We start from the raw sequence: 21,858 nt of genomic DNA on the forward strand, positions 1-21,858 counted from the left end.
AAAGCTTGGGACTTTGGCAGCAGGGGAAGGGAAGCAGTATTAATTGCCACTGCTCCCCTACTGCCTAATTTTCTGATCTGTGAAGAGAACCATGGCCCCATTGCCATGGCTCCACATGTAGGATTTGACCTGTGGGCTGGAGGTTGAGCACCCCTGCTCTAAATATTAGCTTTCATCCATATGTTGGTCACCATCCATGGGATTTTCAAGGGTCTGGGTACTGAATTCCCATGGAAATGAACTGTAGTTAGTTGTGTGGGCAGATGTGAACAACCCATTAAATGTCTGCTTCATTATTTAGAGACCTAGATACTTTTAAAAATCTGGACCTCAGTGTTTTATTACAAAAAAAGTAAATTTCAGTATGGTCATTTCTCATCTAATAAAATAAAAATGCCAACAGCCATTTGCTGAGAGGGTATTTTCTTTTAAAATCACTAGTGTTTAACCTGAATTATTAAACAAATAAAAACATTGTAAAGCTAAAAAGCAACTATTCACTCTGAATGTACCATGAGACCATGGTAACGTTGAATTTTAGGGGCTATTTTGCAGCCCATCCCCTGATATCTATCCTCCTTTCCTCACAGAAAAACTCCACAGCCAATATTACTTTGTGAAGGTCAATCTGATTCCCAGGCATGCTGTTACTTTCAGTGGTTGATACAGTCTCGGGATCCAATTAGCAGTAGTATGAAATTCAAAAGCTGGTGGCAGCACAAGCAACGAGGGTGCTGGAGCTGGCAAAGTCCTTTGAGGAGCAGCAGCTGTTTAAAAAAATGAAACAGAATTGTTGTGGCCTGCACTGTAGCTCTGAGGCATTGCATAACGCATACATGAATGACACAAGGCCAGATGATAGATGTGACTCGGTAGGACACATCACAGTATGACAGATCAGGGCATAACTATTGTTGTTTCCCTCATATAAGTATTTTGTTCACTTTCGTCCCTTTTTAATGAAGGATCAGCTATTTTTAATACTTTGGCTAGATTCCCAAAAGACAATAGGATAATTAAGCAGATCTGATTTCTAAGGAGAAGTAAATATTTTTCAGCTACTATGCACATTACCTGTGGGCTTTGATCTATGCATGCATAATTCTTTGACAACATAATAAATGGGACTGTTGCACAAATTAGTATACAGGCCATAATATATACCTGACATTCTCTGACAAGGAATTACATTATTTTTAAAGGAGAGAGAAAGCCCAGGAACTAGATATAATAGAGGGTTGTTTTTTTTTCCTTTGTGCTATTTGTACAGTTTGTCTCTTAATTTAAAAAAAAATTTTTTTTCAATCCTACTAACTTGGTATTTGCTTCACTGCAATATCAATTTTCCTACCATCTGTATTTTCTAACAGTCATATTCTTATTGTTGGACTCCTTGATTGTTGAGGCTATTGGACTAATGGTAGTAGTATACTGACTATTTTGGAGGAACAATCAGGACTCAGAAAAAAACTAGAACAGGCCACAGCTCAATTTACCATAATTGATTCTAAACATCAGGGCCTAAATCTTATTCCATTTATTAAGTGCTGCTTTAGGTAGACAGAGGTTCCTAAGTGTAATCCTGTTCCACCCAGCTTGTGTCCTTGTAAAAGATGAATGGGTCCCCCTTGCTGCTTCTCTGGCAATCTTTTAAGGCTAAGATGGCAGCACTTCACAAAAGTAGACTTGTTAACCTTTTTCAGGGACTCAGACAGGATGGAATAAGATCACACTTAGGTGCCTAATAGGCAGAATAGGACCTAACCCCAGACTTTCTAACCCTTCATTGTTGCACCTCAAAATAGATGAGTTTATGTAGACATGTGCTTACTTATATCCAAGGATGTGAAATGAGACTACCTTCTATTGCATTCATGTCTGTAAGGAACAGGAGCAGAAAAGGGAGAACTTCATATACAAGTAAAGAAAGTAGAGAAAATCCCTGTAGGAAAGGAAGACCCAAACTAGGAGGTACCATCTTGGATGCAAGTCACAGATTAAAATGCCAAATAGTGGGAAACATATCTTTGTTGACCAGGGTCTTCCTGAATAAAAACACTGGGAATCAGTTCAGCATAATTCACACTGAAATCAATAGGAGTTGCACTTGCTTATATCAGGGCTGAATTTGTCCCTAAAATAAGTTCTTAAACTGTAGTTCTTAGCCTTCAAGTCCTTTGAATGCATATCAGCAGTCTATGAAAGGCTGACTATTTTAACATGAGCAGGATCTCCCCACTTGTTCCAAATGAACAACAGGGAACATATTGGGAAGGGAGATGAAGAGAAAAAATAGACGGCGGGAACATCTACACATTTAGTACTTGCATAACCAAGTACTAAATGACTGCGTAGTAACCAGCCTTACTGCACAGTAGCATCCTAGCAGTTGCCTAGTGATGCCTATTGTGCAGTAGCTCATTCCTACTGATCAGTAGCTTGTTTCTACTGTGCATAGATTCATAGACTTTAGGGTCAGAAGGGACCTCAATAGCATCTAGTCCGACCCCCTGCATAGGCAGGAAAGAGTGCTGGGTTCAGATGATCCTAGCCAGATGCCTATCTAACCTCCACCTGAAGACCCCCATGGTAGGGGAGAGCACCACCTCCCTTGGGAGCTCATTTCAGTTTTTGGCCACTCTAACTGTGAAGAGGTTCCTCCTAATGTTCAGTCTAAATCTGCTCTCTGCTAGCTTGTGGCCATTATATCTTGTGACCCCCAGGGGTGCCTTGGTGAGTAAAGCCTCCCCAATTCCCTTCTGTGCCCCCATGATGAATTTATAGGCAGCCACAAGGTTGCCTCTGAACCTTCTCTTGTGGAGGCTGAAGAGGTCCAGGTGCCCCAGTCTCTCCTCGTAGGGCTTGGCCTGCAAGCCCTTACCCATACGAGTTGCCCTTCTCTGGACCCTCTCCAGATTATCCACATCCCTCTTGAAGTGCGGTGCCCAAAACTGCACGCAGTATTCCAACTGCAGTCTGACCACCGCCTGATAGAGTAACAGTATCACCTCCTTGGCTCTATTTGTCATGTGCCTGCTGATGCATGATAAAGTGCAGTTAGCTTTTCTGATGACTTCATCACACTGATGACTCATATTCATCTTGGAGTCCACTAGGACTCCAAGATCCCATTTCTGCTTCCGTGCTACCGAGCAGGTCATTTCCTAGGCAGTAGGTGTGCCGGACATTTTTCCTCCCTAGGTGCAGCACTTTGCATTTCTCCTTGTTGAATTGCATTCTATTGTTTTCTGCCCATTTGTCCAACCTGACCAGGTCTGCCTGTAGTTGTTCCCTGCCCTCCAGTTTGTCCACTTCTCCCCACAGTTTGGCATCATCCGCAAACTTCGACGGAGTACACTTCACTCCCTTGTCCAAGTCACTGATGAAGACATTGAAGAACATCGGTCCAAGGACCGAGCCGTGTGGGACCCCACTGCCCACATCCTTCCAGGTTGATACCAACCCATCCACCACCGCTCCCTGTGTTTGACCCTCTAGCCAATTTGCCACCCACAGGACTGTGTAATCATCCAAGTCACAGCCTCTTAACTTGTTCACCAGTATGGGGTGGGATTCCGTATCGAAGGCCTTCCTGAAGTCTAAGTAGGCGATGTCAACCCTTACTCCTGCATCCAGGTGTTTTGTAACCTGGTCATAAAAAGAGACTAGATTAGTCAGGCATGATCTACCTGCTATGAACCCGTGAGGGGTTTCCCCTCAGCATAATTTTTCCTGCTGGGCTCTCTCATATATAAGCCTTAATAAACTTTTCAAGGACTTTGCCAAGGATGGAGGTGAGACTGACTGGCCTATAGTTGCCTGGATCCTCCTTCCTCTCCTTCTTGAAAATAGGGACCACATTGGCCCTTTTCCAGTCCTCTAGGACCTGGCCCATGCGCCACGAGTGTTCAAATATTACCGCCAGTGGCTGTGCAATGACATCAGCCAGTGCCTTCAGTACCCTCGGATGGAGCTCATCCGGGCCTGCCGACTTAAACGCATCCAGTTCTTCCAAGTGATCTTGCAATATCTCAGGGTCAATGCTTGGTAGTCTGGTGACCAGCTGTGGCCTCTCTACAATCCTAATGTGAGACTTGTCTTGCCCCTCGTTTAGGAACACTGAGGCAAAGAACTCATTAAGGAGTTCAGCCTTGTTCCCCCTGTCTATCACCAGTTGCTTTTGCCCATTCAGTAGTGGTCCTATACCGCCCTGGGCCTTCCTTTTACTCCCTATATATCTGAAAAGCAATTTTTTGTTATCCTTAACTTGGGATGCCATCCTCAGCTCCATGGCAGCTTTGGCCTTTCTAACTGCCTCCCTACAACTGCGAGCTGAGGAGGCATACTCTTCTTTAGTAATCTCTCCCTGTTTCCACTGCTTATATGCTCCCCTTTTTGCCCTTAGGCTGCTCTGGATTTCTCTGCTCAGCCAAGGAAGCCTCTTGGCCCCTTTCCCCCCTTTCCTCCGCATTGGGATCATCTCCCTCTATGCCCAAAGGATAACTATCCTTAAGGCACAGCCACCCTTCCTGGGCTCCCATCTCGCTAAATCTCTTACTCTGCAGTGCATCATAGACTAAATACCTGAGTTTGCTGAAGTCAGGCTTCCTAAAGTCTAGCACTTCCACCCTACTGTTTACCTTTTCCGCTCTACACCTTATGATGAATTCTATTATTTGGTGGTCACTGTCCCCAAGGTGACCACTGATCTGTAGGTCCCCTACCATGTCATCCTCTGTTGCCCATACCAGGTCTAGTAAGGCATTCCCCCTAGTGGGACCGTGTACCTCCTGCATCAGGTGGAGGTCCTGTACACAGGATAGGAACCTGCGTGAATGGTAGGAATTTGCTGTTTGCATCTCCAAGCAGATGTCAGGGTAGTTTAGGTCCCCCATGACTACCGCCTCCCTATCCTTTATGGTCTCTGAGAGCTGCCTCAGGAGTTTTGAATCTAGTTCTTCCCCTTGGTGTGGGGGCCTGTAACAGCCCCTACCACTAAATCTCTTTCCCCTTGACCTCCATGTGTCCTAACCCACAATCCTTCTACTTTCTCTTCCTCTGATTCCATTTTGATGTGTCGATGTATAACACTCCTTGACATAGAGCGCAACCCCTCCCCCTCTCCTCCCCACTCTATCCTTTCTGTACAGCTTATAGCCCTCAATGTGTACCGCCCACTTGTGGGTAGAGTCCCACCAGGTTTCTGTTAGCCCCACTAATTCATAAGTGTTTTCTGCAAGCAGGAGTGCTAATTCATCCTGTTTGTTCCCCATGCTCCTAGCATTGGTGTATAGGCACTTGAGCCCTGTGACTGGCGCCTTTGTTGCCCCCCTGGCTCTGATGCCCAGTGGGCCCCTTATTGCTTATCTGCTTATTGCTTACCTGTGCTGTACTACTGGCTGTCCCATGGATTGCAGGTTCCTGATGTTCTCCTTCTTCTTCCTCCCCGTCCCCCGTCTGAGCTAATTTAAAGCCCGACGTAGGAGATCAGCCAACCTGTTGGAGAAAAGACTTTTACCTTTCACTGAGAGGTGAAATCCATCATGCCCCAGGAAGTCCCTTGCCGGGAAGTGTGGGTCCTAGTCCAGGAAGCCAAATCCTGCACTATGGCACCAACTCCTGAGCCGCAGGTTGACCTCTCTGATGAAGGCACTGTGATGCCTACTGAGACCTCTGACTGGGAGGATGGACAAGAAGACCACCTGTGTCCCTTCTCTCTATGCCTGGCCCCCAGAGCCCTGTAGTCATCCATGACATGGTCAGGACTACTCCTAGCTACGTCATTGGTTCCCACATGGATGAGGACCATGGGATAGTAGTCTGAGGGCTGGATCAGGTCAGGAATCCTTGTCGTGACATCCTGGATCTTGGCCCCTGGCAGGCAACACACCTCATGTGCCACGGGATCTGGGTGGCAGATGTTTCCCTCTGCTTCTCTCAGTAGGGAGTCACCCACTATGATGACCCATCTCCTCTTCCTCCAGTAGCTTGTCTGGCCCTCAGTTTGCTCGGGGATGGATTGGGGTACCTCCCATGCCGTTTCCTCCACGGCACTCTCCTCCAGTGCAGCCAGGGCTTTGTATCTGTTCCTCAACTGCACCAGTGGGTCCATTTCTGTGGCGAGCGGCTTGGCCCTGGAGGTGACGGCCGTCCATCCTTCCGTATCAGCTTTGGGGCTTCTGCAGTCTGCTCCTCTGCCTGGTGTCTGGCTCTGCAGAGAAAGGAAGTACCCATCAATCACCTCCTCAATTGCCCTGATCCCCCTCAGCCTGCATCCCCCTCAGCAGTTGCATCATGTCACGGTTCATGCCCAGCGACACTACTGCACGGTAGTAATGAGCTAGTGTGCAGTAAGCATCTCATGTAGACACAGCCAGTGCATGTGTGTAGATGTGCATTAGATTTGGCAGCAGTTTTCTCTTGAGTAAACTACTTGGAAGTTAGTGCTCCTGGGCAGGCATCTACATATGTAGGGAAGCAGGAGCAGATTTGCTGATAATGGCAGCAAACTGTGCTTGCTTCTTGGGGCCCTGCAATGGGCCCCTACCACCACCAGGGAGAACTCTAGGCTCCCCCTGGGTGCTAGCCCAGGGGCTGACAAGAAGCACTGGGCTAGGAGACAGCTGTCTCCTGGCCAGGTCTAAGACATTTCTCCCTGCCCCTGGGGGGCTGCCTGCTGCTGGGGTGTGGACAATGTCCCCATGACCCAGAAGCAGAATGCTCCCAGCCCCAGCTCCCTGATCAGGGCAGGGGACTTGGAAAGAGCTTCAGGAGAGGGACAGATCCCAGTCCCCTGCCCCAATCTGCCAGTGAGGCAGCTAGCAGTGAGCCCCCAGGCTGGGCAGGGCAGGGGGCTGGGCTCTGCCCAGCCAGAAGCTGACTACAAGGTGCCCCACCAGCAGATCAGGCAGGGGGCTGGGACCTACCCCACCTCTACACCTCTTCCAAGCCCTGCACCTTGATCACCCAAATGGGGCATGGAGATGGGACCTGTCCCTGACTAGGACAGTTCCTAGCCCCCACTCCATGATTGCGTGGCAGTGGCTGGAGAGCCTATTCGCTGCTCAGCAACACAATCTTGGAGGTGTGTGAGGAACAGGCTGGCATATTTGTTTCCTTCAGCTTCATGGTCATGAAGCTGGGTGGGGAACAGACTCCCCAGCACCCACCAGAAGGGATCTCCCAGTGCCAGCCCCACTGTCATGGAGCTGGTACTGGGAGATAAGGATCTCCTAGCCTCCTCTCCCCAGTAGCGATCTCAGAGTGGGGGAGGCTTGGAGGTCCCTGCTGCCGGGGCAGGGGGACATAGTCCTCACCCAGGCTCCGGTGCCAGAGCCCACCCCAGCAGCAGGCAGCTCCTGGAAGCAGGGAGCACTCTCCTGCCCCCTGAAGCTACACAAGCGCTACTGCTAAGTTAATAATTGCAAGTAAATTTGCTACTTGCATTTGCAAGTACAAAATTTACTCATGATTGTGAGGTTTGCTGTGCAGTAAGCATGTGAATATGTATACTCACATGCTTACTGCACAGTAAACTACGCTACTTCACGGTAAAGCATATCATGTAGACACACCCATTGTGAACAGCCTCCTACAAACAGGATTAAATATTCATCATATTAAAAGCAACTAAAAAGAAAACCCTTTCTAATACTAATAATCTATGTAATCCATTGCTGTAGTTGCCGCAGGGAGGTTAGATAAATTGAGATGAAACGGGAGGTATGCATGAGAAAAATTCTCATTTCAGACAAGGTCTGCACTATGAAAAATTTTGAGAAGTCCTGCCTTGGAACCAAAAGAGAACCTCACTGGACAAGGATAAAGAGAGGAGTGACTTTCAAAAGGCAAAAGGTTTCCTTACAGACGCACTGTATCCATGTACCAGCACTTTATTCTTTAATATTACAATATCTGACAAAGTGTCTTCAATCAGTGGCTGCCTTTGGGACTGCTCATGGGTTTTTTGAGCATTTTCCATGAAAGCAGTAGACAAATGGACATTCTTCCAATCATTCCATAATTCACTTCTTCTTGTCTCCCTTCCCAGTTATGATGTTAGACCCACAGACATTCTCAAGGGAACCAGGCTGATAAGAAAGGATATGGTTAGGGAGGTGTCCATAGGAAAGTTTGGAGGAGAACCTATAAATATAAATCATGGGCATAGACTAGTAACTTTGTTACTAATTATCATATCTTGGAGGCTGTACACTCTGTTTCTGCACCAATCTGAAAAAATGATTGGTAAAGACTTTGGACTTGCTATTATGATTTCTAATGTGCACCAGACAGTGGCGAAACAGTTAGCTTAACTGTACCTGTTCCAATTAATCTCTTCAAAAGGTAGTATATGGGCAAGTCTACGCAAGATGCTACTGTGCAGTGTTTACTGTGCATTTATTTAGTACTTGTATAATCAAACAATAAATAAATGGGCAGCAACTGGAGTTACAGTGCAGTACCACTGGCAAACACCTTTTAAGTGACACTACTGCACTGTAGTCTAATAATACTGCACAGTAGTGTATTAGCACTGTTGATGCTATGACACAATACTGAACAGTATTATTTGGCTACTGTGCACTTAGCATCTCATATAGACATGCCCTGTGAATACTAGGTCACATTTGATCAGGACAAGTCCCTTTTAGGAACTCTTCCATCAGAAAGTGACCAGGTCATATGCACCACACATGCCCTCCTGAAGTTTGAACATTTATAGGTGCACCAAAAGCTTAGTAGGCAAGCATATTGAATTTTACTATTAGACGTTAACAGTTATGAACCCAAAAAGATGATAAAGCCAGTAGGGAAATACAGAGTGCCCAAGCAAGGGACTAAAATCAGAGGGATGGGGGTGAGGAAGGGAAAGCAACTAGGATACAGAAAATACAATGTTAGCCAACTAAGCCCAGGGGTGGGAGATGGGAGTGGGGGAGGGGGAGAGAGGGGGTTCGTTACACTGAGAGAGAAAGAAGATAGATGCACACAAACCTGTACAATGATCAGCAATGGTGGAGGAAGCAGGTTGAGGAAAGTTTCTCAGTCCATATACATGCTCATCGTGGGGGTCCTCTTCAGGTGGAGTGGGGTGGTCCATAGCTGAAGATTCCTTTCAAAGTCCATCAGGTGCAGAGGGGGGTTCAGACAGTCCCCTCTGGGTCCAGTCTGATGGTGGTTGGTCTGGCAGGGTCGGTGTACTGGCGGTGGCCTATGATGTGCTCCACATAGGTGTCACAGGACCAGAGGATTGTAGTGGACACCATGAGGCAGCACATCAGCTTGGCGTAGTGGCAGAATACACAGCAGGCATGCAGGACGCTCTCATTGCTGGGGTCCCAGGCTCCAAGCGTTCCCACAATGAGTGCATTGACTGTCACGTCATAGCTGCGGCCCTTCAGGATGCTGGCCAGCGGGGCATACTTCTCCCACTTGTGAGCCTGGGCATCGGTGAAGGCTTGACGCTGGTTCTCAAAGGGGATGGTCACGTCCATGACCATGATCTTCTTGGCCTCTTCGTTCATGATGACGATGTTGTGGCGCATCTGGCTCTTGCAGCCCAGAATGGTGCGGTTCATGGAGATTTCCCTGACTGCAGCCGGGATGGCCCTCACCAGGCAGTCCTGGACAGCATTGTGGCGGAGCGGCCAGGCTCTGGCATGCGGCCTGCAGCTGCATAGCATGTGTGGGAGGGCCTCTGCTGCATAGACGCACCATCAGTACCTCTTGTCCCGGTGGCTAAAGCGGACGGCCCTGTTCAGAGGCAGGCAGTTGAGGCAGGCGTGGTGGAGGAAGCGCCAGTCCGTGAAGCGTGTGAAGCTCTTGCTGGGCATAAAGTGGTTGCTGGAGTCCCACTTCAAGGTGACGTTGAACACCTTGCCCTTGGTCAGGTTTGGCCCTCGGGTCACCGGCGTACTTGTTGCAGAAGCATATACTACATGTCTATTGCAAAAGTCAGAGATTTCAGCCCATGCACATCTAAGGCCAGAATTGATCCATAAGTCAAGAAAGTCAACAGCTGGTATTGACCTTCCTTGCTGCTTTCCATATCCTTGTCAATAAAGTTCTTTCTGCAGCTTTACATTGCTTTGATATGTAATGGGTAATCTAAAGCTACATGATATGGGGTTTTCTTCACTTTGCCAGCACTATTAGGACCAATCATACCTTGGTTTTCTGTTGTTCCCAGCACGCTAGGTAAGCCCTATTAGCTTTTCCACAACTTGACCATAAAAAAGTCAAATAATGCAGAAATATACAAAATTATGAGTCAAGGACGGGGGAAAAAAATGAATGCATATCAAGGTAAATCATGTCTCAAGTTCCTCAGAATTTCACTTTGCTACATAACATTGCAAGTGTAACCATTTCTGTGAAAGATGGATATGTGCACACTTCTTGCCTACTAAAATCTGCCAGCCTAATATCTGTGACACACGTGTTTTGAGTGGCCCAGATTTAATAGAAGCCTGGAAACAAACTGCTGAAGTATGAACAAAAAGGTACAACTTATTGAAACACCAAAAATAGACTCCCAACAATATAATTAGAGAACAGAAGCCTATCTGCTAGAACCCCAGTTCTGCAATATAGTTTGCCTGTTAGCAATACTATGGTGATGGGGAGTATGGAAAAAGCTGAGAGGAAGAAAAGTGCTTGAGGCATTTCAAGGACAACAAAATTAATCAGATTCCTGTTCTGGCTAACATAATCAGAAAGGCATAGCTGTAGTCAACACCACTTAAAAGAAACTAAATGATAATTTTCTTAACTCCCCCCACCCTTTCAAACTACACATTTGGGAAATCAGCATTAATAACATGAATAAGAGCCTTGTCTTCCTATTAATCTGGCACCCATGTCATTAATGGGGTGAAAGGAAAGGAAAGGAGGAAATCTGAAACCAAAAGAAGGTTAAAAATGATCGGGAGGGGTGGAAAAAACACATATCTAATATCTGCCAAGTCTTAGTCCTTTGGAGGAAGGCTCTCTGATTCTGAATTAATGTTAAGTCTGTGTTTAAAGTTTCTTACTATCATGCTGAAGAATTTTGCTGAAGATTTTAATGACATAAGTCAAACTTCATTCAGTTCAGATTGAACCTGCTTTATAGCTCTATCTTCCTTTTCAGATGGTCTCAGACCCCATAATTATAGGATTGTTTCAAAGGTTAGATGACATGTTGGTAACATCATTGATTTAAGTCTCAGATTTACAGTTTCTATCATGGGACAGATCCCCAGTTGTAGCAAACAGATAGGGTTCAATTGACTTGTCTGAAGCTGTGTCAGATCATACTCACTGCATTCTGGCCAGCAGTAATATGAAGCATGGGAGGGATGCTTGTCTGCAAATGGTCTTGTCTGCAAATGGTTCGGGGCTAATGGTTTGTTCTTCTCCTCCTCCTCCTCCTCCTCCTTCCCATCCTTCAAGCTAAATGTACCTAAAACAGAAGGTACAGATATCTTCTGGGAGTAAAATACATGCAAAGGAAACTGATAAAAAATTATTTGATGATTGGTACCAAACAGATTGTGTGTTTTCTGTGTTGTTCTGTCTACCCATTCATTCACGGACTGCCCATCATAACAGTATCTTAATTCCAAATACAGGATTAAATAAAATTATAAATCACCAAGCTGAAGACTGAAGCTACATTAGCTCTGTCATTCTGATCAATGTTACTGCTGTTTCCACTCCACAGAAAAAATGTCAGCAGCTCATTCTTCCATTATCCCTGCATTTTCACTAAGCTAATGCCTTTGCCAAATATATATATTTCTTGTTTTTCATCTGGAAAACAGTCAGGTACAGACTCAACCTGAGCCCAGCTGGAGCATCTCTCTGTTCACTCTGTTTTACAGCATGTCACAGAAGAAAGGCATTACAGCGAAGAGAATAGTGAGGAAAAAAATCTTAGCTTGGATCCAAATTTGACTAGATTCCTGAGTGATGATACATGGAACATGGATCTTTCTAGACCACTTATGGACAAGTGAGGCGATAGCTTAATTTTTCTCTGGTTTAACTACACCCTATTTCTTTGATAAAAGATCTACAGGTATCAAGTGCTCTTACTACGCTGAGAATTTGGATGTGGTCAGTTCTGGCCAAAAATGTTTATTTTCTGTTTATTAATAAGGCCATCGTTTCATATAGGAGTTCTGTTTCATGCACATGATATCAAGCTTCTCACTTCTTTTAAAAATAATTCTGTAAAGCATTCCAGATAATTATTTTCCTGTCTAATTTATAGCTCAGAAATTTATGTCTAAAGGGGATGCAGTCAGGAATACATTTATTTCAATGGGTTTTTTTTCTCTTTCCATTCTTCTCACACCTTTCCTATATTTTGAGTGTACAGTGGTTGGTAGGTTAGCAAATACAAGCTGACAAGTTGTGAGTACTTTTACACTTTGGAGGAATAGGCAAGGAGTCAGCTGCTTAACACTCAATATTTTTCAATGGATGTAGAAAAGACAGCAGTAGAGCTAGAAAAGCACTGTAAAAGATTTTCTGTAAATATTCATTTGAATTTGCAGATCACATCATTTTGGCTATGTTCATTCATTTGGATAGATATTACTGTAATACTTTAAATGACTCTACACTTTTCTCAGATCCCCCTGTGAGACATGAAAGTGTGTAAATAATATCAGTGACATTTTGTCATGTATCATAAGCCATGACAGAAAAGAAGGGACATTGTTTTACAAATGACCTCTCTCTTATTCTTCAGTTTGTCTCGGACGGCCAAAGCCGACTCGAGGTGATTCAGTAATTACTCGTTCGTCGGGACGGGCTGGTGAATAGAGAGGCTGAGAAAGCTTTATGGTTGTAAAACTTTACTTACGTCGCTTGCTGTTGCGACAAAAAACGGTCCGGTCATCTGAACAACTACGTTAGTTGATCCAGCTGGCAGGGCTCAGGCCAGCACATCCGTCTACAAATCAGGCCGGTAGGGAAAGGGATACGTCTGGGATTGCACTCGGCGACGGGGAGACGAATCGATAGGTGATCAGGCTATCGATTAGCTCAGCCACGAGTCAGATCTCTTCAAAAGCACTCTGCAGCGTGCTCAAAGTTCTCCGACTTGGGGGGAAGTCGCGCTAATTTTTAAACAGCCAGCAAGCCAATTACTAGCCGCCACGTGTGCATAATTTAGAACTGGCCAATAGCGGGACACAAATTTACATCCAAATGGCGGGAACTCTCTTGCACCTGGGGTTTTCTGCAGCAACAGAAAGCCTTTACTTTTGCAAGAGGCTCTCATGCGGCGGGAAAATTCCACCGTGCCGAGGCACCAAAACCACTGGGTTGTGACATGCCCCTTTGCCGACGGCACAACTGGAATTTTAGACACATGAGCTTATCCTCCGGCATCTTTGTTTCAGGACTCACTGACCTGGCAAAGCTTTAACAACCAGTAATATATATATACAAACAACTTGATAGACCAGCCTTTTCAACAAGTTACAAAATACAATAACTTTGAACATATAACAACAACTGTTGATCATCGTCTGATTGGAGAAAATCTGCTTGGGATTTCCTTCGTCTGGTAGTCAGTCCGTCCTCTCCTATTAACAGACAATGTCAATAAAATACTTAATAACAATAAGAATTATATTATAGCAGGTCCTGAGCTAATGAACGTTCCCCGTCTCAGTGTCTCCTTCACAATCATCACTCTACTAACTTGAACGAACTGCAGTCTGGGGCTCGATGAATCTCACACTTGGGCGGTTGTGAATTATTGCTTTTCTGGGGTTAGACCTGTGAAGAGAAAAAACAACAACGCAAGACAAAAGACTCATAATTGGATTTACTGTAAGGATACTGGGGAAACATTGGAACGGCGTGTCATCCAGTTGTGATGAACAATAATAGGAGGACGATCGGGCTTCTCTTCTAATTGGACAGAATAGGTATTAGGATATTGTCCCGATCGTTGAACTGTCCCTTTGTGAACTTGTGGATGAGACTGATGGGGGTGCGGTATCGAAATCCACACTAACTCGTCTGGTTGGAACTTGGGCTCCCAAGGTGGAGGTTTCTGAATATTAGTTTCGTCCCATAACGGTTTAGCAGTGTTTAGTGAAATAAGGACATCGTGATTAAATTTAGTCCAGTTTTTAAATGTCCCTCCTCCTCTAAGGCGAAGCTGCTCCTTGTACAGACCTATGTGTCTCTCCACAACACCTTTGGACTGTGGATGGTATGGCAAATGAAGATGCCAGTCTACATTATGAAGACGAGCGAATTTGTCCAAAGCGTTTGAGTTAAACGGGGGTCCTCCATCAGACTGAATCTCATGAGGAGGTTGCCAAGTAGCAAATACAGCAGTCAAAGCTGAAATGACAGCAGTGGCATTACTTTTCCATAGGGGGATAACCTGTAACTGTCTCGTTCCCAAATCAACAACAACTAGTCCTTTATTTGGCGGTTTAGACCCTGGGAGGGGTCCCAGTAAATCTACCTGCCAAACTTTTCCTGCTTGAAACTGTGAAGAATCAAAAGCTCCTAGTTGGTGCTTGGTTCTATGACACTTTTCTTTAGCACATATCTCACAGGCCTGAGCTACCTTTTCCCAATCACGCCGAACTCCGTATGAAGCTGGCTCCGTAAGGGTTCGGCACCAACGTTGATGGCAAGCTCGTGGTCCCGGGTGACCCCAATTCTCATGAAGCCACTCAAGGAATGGATTTGCTTCAGGATCGGTGGTAGATGTGACAGGCAGGAGTATGTCGGTTCGGAGTGGATCTTCTAAGAACTTATCAATTACCTCATGCACTGGATCAGTATCCGGACGATGGGACTTAGTGTGCCTAATTAACGGAAGGTGCATGAATTTAGTTAACCTTTCCCAAATATCTTGCCAATCATTCAAATGTTCAGAAGGAAAAGCTGTGCCCGTAAGAATTTTATGAATGTATTGCGAATCAATTGCGATGATCGGAACTGGGAGTGTATCGTTATGATGTGTTAAACAATGTTCCAGTACCTTAAGGAATCCTAATAATTCACATCTTTGGGCCAAATTATCATCTGGGTCAGCTTGAAAGATTTCCTTATCGTTGCAAGCTTTGCAATAATATCCATAGCCTCCACCATGTCAGGAGGTTCCGTCCGAGGCCATCCATGCCGAGGCAGAAGTTCCATACAATGTAGGGACCTTCTCCTCATCTTCTGGGCTTGGATCAGGTACCATATCTTCCAACCTCCAACAATGCCAGTTGTAATGGTGGGTAAGTACTAGCATATTCCATGTCTTAGATTCTCCCAGAAAATGTGGGTCAACTCTGTCTCCATCCAGCAAGGGTAACAATGTGGCACCAGGAGCACGTAACGTCCCATGCCCCCTTGCTAAAGGCTCCACCAATTGTTCGGCTAGGAGGATTTTTCCTATAGCTCCATATCGATGTTGTGCCGCTTGAAGTGTCCTATGGGCTGTATATACTAGCTCATCATGAGAATTATGTGCGACAGCCCACACATGGTTGATGGTGAACCCGAGGGTTACGGTTAGTGACTCACCCAGATCGATGGCATGGAGTTGTGTATCTTTAACCATAGCTAGCAGGCGAAGCAGATTCTGCTGATCTCTTTTTGTCCAGGGCGTAGACTTTCGGGATTTATTACAGATCTGTCGCTGCAATTTGGTAAGGAGTGCCAAATCACTAGGTTCAATATAATGTCGATACCAATTCAAATGACCTAACAGCTGTTGAAAGTGCCTCTTAGTTGTAGGGAAGAATGTTTTCAATGGATCGACGTCAGGACCCTCATGAGAAATTCCGTGGTGGATGGAACTGATGTATCGAGTACCAAGGAATGTAATGTCATCTACAGGATGTAGGCATGACTTGTCCTCATTGATTGTCCATCCCTCACTTTGAAGGTGAGTGACTAGTTGACTGACTATACTAGTAACTACGGAACTATCACAACCCATGATGGCGATATCATCCACGTAACTCCAAATCTTTAGTTCCTTCTCTTGAGGAAGAGAATATGAAGCTCGAAAATTCTTCAGGGTGTTATTCATGGCACCTGTGGCTAGTGATGGAGCGTTACGATATCCTTGTGGACAAACTGTCCACCTATACATGATGCCATCAATACACATGTTTAGTATTCCTTCCGGGTCAGTTATCGGGATGGAAAAAAACATATTCTTAAGATCCAATGTGACTCCAACCCACTTACTTTGTTGGAACTGTGCCATCTCAAACATACACTGTGGCAGAGTAGACGGATTAGGTTGTTGAAGTACTTGGCATCTTTTGTTGACTTCTCGATAGTCTACAACCAACTGGGCTTCATTAGGCTTTCCAGGTTTCGCTACCCCCCATCCTGATGACAGGTAGGTGCTGGCTGTTACAGTCTTAATACAGCCTCGTCGCTCAAGCCGCCTCAGGAGGTCAGTAAGGGACTGCTTTAGCGAACCCTTGGTCGGGATTGGTCGATATTGCCATGTGGAGTTGTTACGAAGCGTTGGTCGATGCCAATCCTGTTCTGGGATAATGACGGGTAATGCCTGTAGCACTTGTTATTTAAGGTCAAGCGCTTTTATCCCCGGGATTCCTAAAATGTTGATGCCCCCTAGGACAGCTTCTAAGGGGTATCGGTAGCCTTGGACCCAAAATTTGACCTTCGTTGTGACAGCGATAGCGTTAAGCCCTTGTACCTTGATCATTTTGGTGGTCTTTTGATGAGGTATTATTGAGGTAATTACATTAGTCTGAGCTCCAGTATCGAGAAGGAAGAATGCTTGTTGTTGGTCTTCAGGATCGGTAGAGTTACAAACGGTGAGTTCGGCGTATGGTCGAGAATCCGTAGGGTCAGGTCTGAACTGGAGAAGGCCACCGGCGGAGCCGACGGCCATCACTCGTTTTTTGATGAGTCCTCGAATTTGAATCCTAATGCTTCAGCCAGATGAGACTGGCCCCTTTCTCCCAAAATTCGTAGCTGCGCCTTTGTAAGTCCGGTGCGGGAGAGAAGAAAACCAAACATGGTTCTTTCCTTCAGGGTTCTCTCCTTCGGGGTTCCTGGGGGGTGACCACCCTTGCTTTCGTCGAGGGATAAATTCTTGCCGTCTGGGTCTCAGTGTTCCAGCTGGGCATATCGAAGATCGGTCCCTTATGGTATCAGAAGCTTCTTCACCTTGTTGCATAAGTGCTTGTAGAGGTGGGAGATGGCCCAAAAGATTTCTCACCAGTTATCCTGCCATTGGGTTCAAGAAGATTCAGAGTGTAACGGCATTTGCTCCTCCGTATACCTCCACGCAGGCCTCCATAGCTTCCAAGAGCGTTGGGATTGCCCCTGGGTCCGATAGGTGGCGATGAGCCCATCTCTCTTTTCGTTGTATGGCTGTTAGTCCCATTGGATTTGTTCTCAGGCTCAATGAAAGATATGACACCCCAACTATAGCTAGGAGGAGTTGCTCCGCGGTAGCCTTCTGTGGACGACCTTCATGCCAGGTGTGAAATTTGTGGGTTACTTGTCCCACTACGAGCGCTGGGATCGGGATGGGCCAGTGGGCACTGTCTGTGACCACATTCAAATGGGTAGCACGCCCACCACTCCATGCCGCCTGTCGGGTCAAGGCACTCGCTTCTTCTTTATCCAAGGTGTCAGATCCGAATTCCACTATTAACTGCCCTAATCACATTGCCAAGGTCTCTCCTGATCTTATCTTAGATTCTTTGTAAAGCTCTTGAATCTCTGGTTTGGTGCGTGTGCGTGAGATGACAGTAGTACGCGTGGCACCATCTTCATCTGCAACATGCTTCGTCACAGCTACCGGGTGAGCTGCGGTAAAGAAAGAGTTAATTTCTTCATCTGAGAGCGTTGGGTATATCTCTCTTCCCATTGCCCCCTCCCCTTGGCAAGGAGGCGGGGCCGCTGGGAACAACGTCACCTCAGGGGGTGGAGGCGCTAGGCGGATCCCCGCTGGGTCTTCTGAAGCTCCACCCCTCCTTTCCGGGTTTCCCGGATGGCTCGCGCTTCTTTCGGCACCATTTTCTGCTAGCGGTATCATGTGGCTGGTGCTTCTGACGAGCGCCGCTCCGGAGCTTTTTGCTGCCTGCTCCAGCGACTCCTTACCCGCCGTATGCATCTGTGCCTCTAAATTTGCGTATTCCCTTAGTAGACTCGCTACTGTACGGAACAGCACATTTATCATTTTTTCCCTTCTTCCATTTGGTTAGACCCCATCTCGGCACATGACGGCCCTTAGTTTCCAAATCCTCCCGGAGTTGAACGAGGAGCTCATGACCCCGCGATTCCAGCACCAACTCCAGACAGTTAAACCAGTCCGTGGGGGTGGATTCCCCTCCTTCCCTTAAGTATCGAATGCATTGAGCGAACTCTTGAGCAGGGGTCAGCTTCTCTGCCTTCCGCGCTTTTACCCCGGCTAAGGATATGGTCGAGGTTTCCTCCGGGGGTCGATAATAGACTTGGTCGCTCCCCATTATACATCCGAACTCCCCAAGGGATAGCTTAGTTCTCCATTCCTTCACTACGGCTTCTTCTCTCTTTACGGAGAAGTAACCATCATTATTTCTTTCATCCCCTTCTACCGCCTGGTGGTAAGCGATATGCGCCCATAGATCGTTGGCATTCTCTACGTGGCGGGTCCCGGTGCGCCAGGGGCAGCACCTGATTAGGTTCTTCTCCATCACCGTGCCCTTTAATCCCATCCTCGTCGCCATGTCTCGAACGGCCAAAGCCGACTCGAGGTGATTCAGTAATTATTCGTTCATCGGGGCAGGCTGATGAATAGAGAGGCTGAGAAAGCTTTATGGTTGTAAAACTTTACTTACGTCGCTTGCTGTTGCGACAAAAAATGGTCCGGTCGTCTGAACAACTACGTTAGTTGTTCCAGCTGGCAGGGCTCAAGCCAGCACGTCCGTCTACAAATCAGGCCGGCAGGGAAAGGGATACGTCTGGGATTGCGCTCGGCGACGGGGAGACGAATCGATAGGTGATCAGGCTATCGATTAGCTCAGCCACGAGTCAGATCTCTTCAAAAGCACTCTGCAGCGTGCTCAAAGTTCTCCGACTTGGGGGGAAGTCGCGCTAATTTTTAAACGGCCAGCAAGCCAATTACTAGCCGCCACGTGTGCATAATTTAGAACTGGCCAATAGCGGGACACAATTTTACATCCGAATGGCGGGAACTCTCTTGCACCGGGGGTTTTCTGCAGCAACAGAAAGCCTTTACTTTTGCAAGAGGCTCTCATGTGGCGGGAAAATTCCACCGTGCCGAGGCACCAAAACCACTGGGTTGTGATACAGTTCTGTTAAATCAAATGTAAAATGTGGGTTTTGTGAGTAAATTAAGGCTTTACTTTGACCTAATATCCGAAATCTATTTCCAGCTTTTCATAATAAAATGTCATACTTTCCTTACTTGAGAAAATGTTTTCACTTACTCTGGAAATACTTTTGAGTTGAACACTGACAGTTTGATTACAAATATCTTATAATTGTTGCACTAAAGGTAATGATTGGAAAATTTTCCAAAGTCCTAAATGGGAATTCAGCTCCTTGAAGTGGAGAACATTACCTCATAGGAATAATATCCTCCGATGTCTATAGACTAACAAATACAAATTTGATTTATTATTCACCTCTGATATGCCACCTTGTTTTCTGGGAACCAACTCATATTATTCTTCTCCATAAGACTGGTGACAAATCATCACTTTACAATTTACTTTACACTTTACTTTCCAATATTTTTACTACCCAGATCATCAAAATGGCTTAAAAGAATTGCTCAGACTTACACAGTAATATCTCCAACACATTAAGTAAGTGGTGATAACTTTACTGTCCGTAGCATTAAAATTGCTTGAAAGCATAGCACGAAGTTACTCAAGAAACATCTTCGGTATTTGAAATTAATGCCAGTTTGGTTTACCTGCATTCACTGGTTTCTCACAACATCACTCCTAAAGGTTGAAGGCAACGTTCTGTTTGCCGTGGATAGTCAATTTAATGACAAAACTGTATGCATGTCACAAAGTTAATTATAAATGATCAGGCAGCCACTTATATTTTTGTGAATGCAGAATGTATTTATCAACATTTTTAATAGGGAGCAATCAGAAAACACATGCATTGTGGTGGTGGCGATAATGATAAGAGGTAGGTTTAACCTGTTCAAGTGATTTGGGAACTTGGGACTAGTACCTATGGAAAGTCTTTGAAACTGATATCCTTTCCTTGCCCTGAGAACAGGAACAGCTTTAAAAGTTGTCACTAGCATTTTTTAATACTGAATAAAAATGATCTAGAGAGACTTACTGCAAAGGTGAGTGGGTAATTGACTCTAGGTGCAAACAAACATTTGCAAGACCCAGTTTAGGTAGGTTACTTTAAGGCAGGGGTGCTCAACCTCCTGCCTATAGGGTTCACTAAATTTGGTGGTAGGGGAGCAGTGGCAAGTAATGCTGCCATCCTTCCCCACTGCCAAATTTCTAAGCCCTGAATGGCTAGATTGGGCCAGACCACACCCCTTTGCCCCCACATAGCCAAAATGGGGCTAGGCCATGCATGCCCCCCTTGCTCTGTGCGGCCAAATTGGAACCAGGCCATTTCCTGACCTGGTTTCACCCTCCACACAGCGAAATCAGGCCCTGCATCACTGCCCCAAGCATGGGGGGGGGGGAATTTTTGGGTTCGGGGGGCAGCAGGTCTGCAGGGGGAGTTGATAGGTCCATGGTGGGGGGTGTTGCTTAGTCTGCGGGTAGAGAGTCAGAGGGCTAAGAGTACCTTAGTCATGGTCAGGGGGGTAAGAGCAGCACAGCCTTGGGACTGAGGTGAGTGACTGGGCTTTCATAGCCCTGGAGCTTGTGCTGTGAACGTGTGCACACTGACTTAACCCATTTTAGATCAGTTTAACCCAGATCAGTCTAAAGTTAGTTCACCTCCTGACATAAACAGGCTTTAGATCAGGAGTGCCATTTTTTGGGAGATGTATTCCTATAAATGCCTGTATGCCTGGCATTTAGATTGACCTAACTTAGTTAGGTCTATCTAAATGCAATACATGTACATACCCTCCATCATCCATTCAGTTCTTGACCCTTATAAGATACCCCCAAAAAAGGCTTATTTAGTACCACTTATAGCTAGACCCGGTTACCTATCTACTGAAAAATCACATCCCTGCAAACCCATCTGATGGTAATTATCTCTCAGCTATGCTGATCTCAACTGAATTTGAATGGTGACATAGAGGAAAAAGGTCTACGTACGTTATCCAGTTCTCAGTTTGTATAAGCTTGCCTCAGCGTAACAGAACTGTAACAGAAATCTTAATGTCCTGTTAGGCCAGAAACTGGTTTGCACTGTGTGGGATGTAAGAAAATATTCAAAAAGCTTCCAGACCTTTGCTGTAGGCTTGATGTTCAGCAAAATCTAGCTGCAGATTTATAAAGTTCTTCCCTTGGAAAGCTCAGGTTTTGGGGAGATGACACTTCTGCAAATTCACTTCTGACTGAAAGACTTTGCTTTACAATAATATTTTATAAAAATATTTTTCAGATTAATTTAATTAAGGGGCTTTGAAAATATATCCTACAGACCCGAACTGATGTATAACTGAAAAGCTCTATCCCTTATGAAAACTTAATGTAACCAGTCATTTGTCCATCATGTGACTGAGTTGTATTACCTTCTTCATTGATATAGGTACTTTGTTAGGTTGAAATAGTTTTGCCAAAAACTACTATTTAATCTCAGTTTCAGCACACTCTAGAAAAAAGCCAAAAATTGAATAATATTAAATATTTTCAATTCAAAATTATCTTTCTTATGAAGGCCTTTTATTTAAAGAGTATC

This window comes from Alligator mississippiensis, chromosome 3 (genome assembly GCF_030867095.1).
Source record: "Alligator mississippiensis isolate rAllMis1 chromosome 3, rAllMis1, whole genome shotgun sequence".
In the NCBI taxonomy this organism is placed as follows: Eukaryota; Metazoa; Chordata; order Crocodylia; family Alligatoridae; genus Alligator; species Alligator mississippiensis.